The sequence below is a fragment of the Apodemus sylvaticus genome, chromosome 4, assembly GCF_947179515.1.
Source record: "Apodemus sylvaticus chromosome 4, mApoSyl1.1, whole genome shotgun sequence".
Classification (NCBI taxonomy): domain Eukaryota; kingdom Metazoa; phylum Chordata; class Mammalia; order Rodentia; family Muridae; genus Apodemus; species Apodemus sylvaticus.
Genome location: NC_067475.1, coordinates 150,748,830 through 150,755,035, shown reverse-complemented (window position 1 = coordinate 150,755,035; position 6,206 = coordinate 150,748,830).

The following is a 6,206-nucleotide window of genomic DNA, read 5'->3' as shown; positions in this document are numbered from 1 at the left end:
CTCGTGGAATTCTGCTTTTTTGTAGGAGGTTGCCTACAACTCCCTCCACCCACAACACCTGGCCTGTGATCCAACAGAAGATCACGTAGAGAAGGCAGAGAATGAGATTGTCTTCCAAGGTTGTTGGATGTCCTGGGAATGACTGTTTAGTTTGGCCCAACTCTTTCCTAGCCTGTCACTCAGTGTTTCATTAAGACTTGAGTTCATTTAACTTTCTATGGAGATTCTCTTCTGGGCATCCTCAAAAAGTCCCCTAAAGTCCCTCAGCTTCAGAGTCCTGTGGCAACCATGACCTGGCCTTCACATACAATCTGTAAAACAAAAATTCTCCCTTCTACTTAGTCTTTAGAAAGCTCTGGGAAGCAACGTGAAGAAATATGTTCTGGAGGTGCACAGCTTAAGAGCTTTTGAGGACAATAAGGTGGCATTGGTTTTGCTCACACACAATGTACACAGTGGTCCACAGCGTCTCAAATCCACTTTGCCTCGGGTGTTTCTAAATAATTTCCTCCATTTTTATGGCACCGTTACAGACTTTCGCTGTTGTTTGATTGGTTGGTTTTGGAGACAGGTATCATACAGCCCAGATTGACCTTAAACTCACTCTGCAACTGACAATGACTCTCTTGTTTATTAACCTGAAAAAATATCACCATGAAAGAGTCATGGGACTTTCGGGGAGTGGGGGGGCTAGAAAAGGGGAAATCATTTGAAATGTAAATAAAAAATATATTGAATAAAAAATAAAAAAAAAAAGAGTCATCACTATCAATCTTATTCAACTTTGGACCTGGCATGCTACACTGATGATCTGCTGAGCAAGATGTGGCCACTGGTACAGTAGACATGACTGTTTCAGCCACTCTCTGATTGCTAGAGAGGATATAACTTCTAGTCAGGAAGCTACTGCAGCTATATTGCTAAGTGGACATGATGTGTCTGTCAAATTGCCTTTGAAATATTTATGTTTAAGCCTATAGACTAGTACTTCCACTAGATTTACAAAACACTTAGGGAATTTCAAGAAGACCAGAAGGAAGACTACAAGGGCTGGAGGTAAGAAGGAAGAACTATGGAATGATGCCATCTAGGCATAGCAGGAGGTAAGGTTGGAGTGTTATGGAACGGTGTCCTCTGAAAAGAGCAGGACCATTGTACGCTGCATTGCACTGAATTCAGCAGTCCTGATTATCTGTCAAGACCTACAAATGCCAAGCCAATCATGAAGAAGGATCCCTGAGGATCTATAGGAAACTGGTGACTGATATTGGGGAGAGAAGAGGTTCTCTTCATTAGTATAGCCCCTGGTACACTGCCTATAGTTCTGTAATTGATCTATAAGCAGCTCCAGTTAAACTCACAGTGTCACAAAAATGAGACATGAATACAGAAGAGAGATGGAAAGGTGTACTGGGAGGGAATGGAGCGTAGGAGGATAATGGAGACTGGATATGATCATAATACATCATATACATGTAGAAAACATCATGATGAGACCCATTGCTATGTATAATTAATATATGCTAATAAAAGTTTTAAATCCCTATTCTGCAACTTCATGGCTACGTGAATTGTGAATAAACACACATTTCTATGGCACCTCCTCTTGCTTAACAGTGACTTTTGTGGCAATTATATCAGATGTGTGAATATACACATAAGGGTGCACATTCACTCCAGGGCTAAATTTCAAAATCTAAACCCTTAGGGTCACATAGATAACAAGAACAGTCAGCAATGGCTTCTGGCACATGGTAGATACTCCAAAAAGGTATTAACTTCTTTCCTTTTTCAATTAATAAAGTATTTCTTTTGAGTATTTAATATGAGCTCAGTACTGTGCTTTCCTCATTAGGAAAGGATAATTTTGATATTCCAGCAAGTAAAAAAAAAATGAAGAACTTTTATGCAAAAGAACTGTAACCAGTTTTTGCTGGATTGTACTCATTCCTGAAGTCAATGTGCATCCCCTCAGTAAAGAGAAAAGTCAAAATAAAACAAAACTATCAAGTTTACAGCTGTTTTAGCTCTGTGATCCCTGTAAGTGTGACCAAAATATACAACAAAGAAAGTCAGGAAAAGAGGAGCCAGGAGCTGAAGTTCACAGCTGATGGCTAAGAAAGACCATGCTCAGCTCGGCACACATCTGTAATGGGAGGGACACTAACCACCATAACAGGGACCAGCAGCACAAGGGAAGGGTGTGTATAGACCTTTTGGTCTGTGTGAGGTACCAGGAAATCTGAGACCGGCCGAAAGGAAACAAGCCCCTCTTATCATTTTCTTACCTACCCTTTGGACAGGAATGAGAGCACATCATCACATATACCTACCAGAATCCCAACTGGCAAACCTACATACGAGAAAAAAAACAAAACAGGGTGCCTAACTCTTACAGCATAACTGGGACAAACTGGATTTTGAGATTCAACATCCTCCATTTTAAGAACTTACCACAGTCAAGGCAACTGGCAAACCAAATGGAAAAAGAAAAGGCAACAGGCAAACTTCCTCCAAAGATCCTACCCAGCTATCTAATAAATTTCATATCTCATGGTCCAGAATTTAGTCACGTGGCACCTGTTGACAGAAGAGGCTGGAGAATGGTCTCATTCACCTCAAAAAGTATGATGGCCTGAAGGAAAAAACTAGATCAGCAATATCTGGTCCTCACTGAGCCTGAGCCACACAAGTCTACAGAGAATAACCCTTAGGCCTGAAAACCACGCTGAGCCCACTTGAACACAGAGTTCTAAGTATCTGCCACCCACAGTGGGGACAATGACCTGAGAATTTATAAAAAATCAGAGCACCACTCAAATTAAAAGAGCTTAGAAGGCTACTGGAGCTTAAATGGCCTTGAGGCTCCCCAGGGGCTGAACACCCTTGTACAACAGTCCAGGAGAGGCTCAGGCCAGGTTTCCCGGGCCAGCTTTCCAGGGAGTGTGCCTCCTGCCTGTGCCTAAAAGCCAGCAGGCAGACGGAAGAAAGATGCCGGAACTGCTCATCCTGACAAGGCCCTGATTAGGGATTAAATTTTCTCCAATCCCATCTCCACCGAAGCACACAATGTCGTTTTGAAGAATCATTTGTGGTAAATGAAGGGAGAGGAGCTATAAGGACAAGGAATTGGGGGAAATAATAAGAAGGAAGGGCTCTCATTTGATGAGGGTAATAGCCTCTCTAAACTAGTGTCCTCCTGCATTAGATTTCCCATGAAATTATTTAAAACAGCAGGGAATCAAACATCCCTACATTATTAACCTCTAGCGTGTGCTTACTGAAGAAAATCCAAAGGATCTTTATGTATCTCTCACACAGGACGAACCTTAATATCCCAGACTGAGAGGCAGTGGAGATGCAAAGGAGCAAGGAGCCATGTGTTCTTTTGTTCCTCTCAGGGACTGCAGCTGTGCCTCTTGTCTATGCAAACTTCTTACCCTGTTACAATAAACAGGTCGGTCGATCCTTCTAGCTTTGAACCATTTATTGATAAAAGGATGGTCTTCTTTGCAGCTGATGCTCACTTCTCAGAGAGCCTTGGTTATGACAAAAGCAAAAATTCATAAAGTTGATATACAAAGTAATGTGTCGCCTCACAAGCCTTTCTGAAGAGAAAGCGCAATGGCAGGAAGCCTGGAGCCCACAGACCCAAGGCTGTTACAGCAAGAGCTCAGCACAGATTCAGGAGGGTATCCTGCCACAGCTTGTCACATCCCTGGGAGTAAATCTGTCACAACCTGAGTCGTTATAGAAGCACTGCGGTCAAACACATTGAATTACAGTCAGATTTTTGCATTAATTATAATAATTATCTCATAACCATCATTCCATCATGAAAACTACTTCAGTGTGACATTCTGTTCTTCGTCCTAGGACTTTCAAATTTTCCGAACTGCTATAGGAGTCTAAAAATAATTTCTGATCAAGGTTACAAACTGTAAGCTTTTATAGATTTATGGTTTTTAAAAACAGTATTCAAATAAATGATAATTAATATATAGAAAAGCTTGCTATAGCTGATTAGATTCCACACTCCCCAGAAGTTAGATAGATTTTTTTTCATTTTTTGAAGAGCTATACATGTATAAGTTATAGGTGGTATGACTTCCAAGTTATAAATACACTGCAGGATCCTGGTAGTATCATCCTGAACAGCTGTTTGTAGAGAATATCCCTCTTGAGTACCTTGCAAAAGGCTAAGAACAATGAAGTGTTCAAATTGTTCAAACAATAATATTTCTGGAAAGAAATAGGAAGTATGGGTAATATGCCTGAGCTTGTGGCTTGGTCTAGAGGAGGTCTGTCAAAATCACTTCCAGTCTCTGTCTCCTCTCCCTGCTCCCTCATTTCTGAAGCAATTTAATTCAAAAGCAGAGCTAAGTCAAGCAGGTTGTAGTAGCCCATTGGGGGAAGAGAGCAGCAGGCCACCGTGGCGGCCAAGCACTGGCATTGGAAACCCAGTAGGGAACACAGTGTTTCTGGAGGCACCATCCTCTAACGCAGACACTGAAGCCCAGGCAGGGCAAAGAGAAAGCAGGATAACATCCCAGTGGCAGTGGGAGGGAGGAGTAACGTGAGTATAGGAACTTGAGGGCAGCAGTGAACAGCAGCCTTCAGTGGCGTGCAGCATGGAATGCTGTATGACAGAGAGGTAGGCCAGTCCCAATCCCAGCAGGAGAACATTAACAGTGTGAAGACAGTTGACTACAAAGGGGTAGAAACCTGAGAGGAATTCTGGCAGCTGAAGGCAGCAGTGGCCTTACTTTGGAGGCCACAGCACCACAGTAGGTAGGAGGGCATTCAAGGGGAGGGCACCTGAGCATAAAGAATTTGAGCTTGAGCTTCATGAGGAAAACAAGGTATCCCCTGTAAGGCGTGGAGTCTCATCAAGGACATTTGGGAAGACAAAATAGGAACGATGGGGAATGAATCTGAGCCAGTCTCATCAAGGACATTTGGGAAGACAAAATAGGAACGATGGGGAATGAATCTGAGCCAGGTGAGAAGGAACTCTCAGCAAGCCTGTTGACAGACCAATATTAAGTGTCAGGCCTTCAGTCTGACGGGGAGATTCTCAACACGCATCCCAGTGATGTGAGAGGACCTCGGAAGGATGAGAAGGGGATTCAGCTAAGGGTCAGGCAGTACAACAGGATTTTCAGGCCCAGCAGAGGTTAAGCTTCCAGATCAAGGAGTCAAACCCAGCTGCCATAGTCCTAGTGGTGGTTATTGTAAGAAAAGTCTGGAAGAAACACTGGTGGGGACCCACTTGGAATGTTGGAACTGAAATACTATGATGAGGTTATATATCTCTAGGGTTGGCCAAGCTCAAGATGTCCGAGGCCAAGCTGCAGCTAGACGTTGAGCTTACAGAAAGCTATCCTAATGGGCCTGAGTCAGAGCACATAGAGAAGTGGGGAGCATCTGTGGGCTGAGATAAGGTGACAGTGCAGTAGCTTGGAAATGTGAAGTCCTGGTGGGCTAGAGGGACAGTACTAAGGGAGAGGTACTGATATCTGAGACAAAAGTGGGAGATATGATGTCCATGTGGAAAGTGGGAGCTATTGGGTATGGACCAGTGCATTTCTATGAGATGGGTAGAGAGGGTTGCAGCAGTAGTTTAAGGCATTTGGATATTACTGACAGAAGGATGATCACATCCATGTGTACATTAAAGATTATAACCAGTATAGTTATAATGATCTCTTTATATGTCAAATATGGAAATAATGAAATAATTAATTAACTCTTTTTGTGTGCATTCTCCTGTAAATATATTTACATAGCCATTGACTCCCATATACATGCAAATACGTATAGATGTTTGAATATCTTCATATATGACCTGATTCAATCTGATGATGAGATTTAAGAGCAAAACCATTCAAGAACTATAGGAGTATCTAGTGTGATCCTACTTTCTAAATACAGCTTTCCTATACACATTAACCAGGAGTCAAGGCAGAAATGACTGATTGATTCACTGGGACAGAACACTATACAATGAGCTCAAACATCTTGTAGTGTCAGAGAGGAAGTGCTCAAAAAAATGTTACGGACATGTCAAAAAGACACAGTGCCAACTTGACAGAGTTCCCACTGAGCAAATTAGGTGTGACTTGAGTACCAAAACAAAAATAGTAACAAATCTGACAGTTAATTCAACAACACAGAAATCTGTAAGTTCACTTCTTCATAAATAA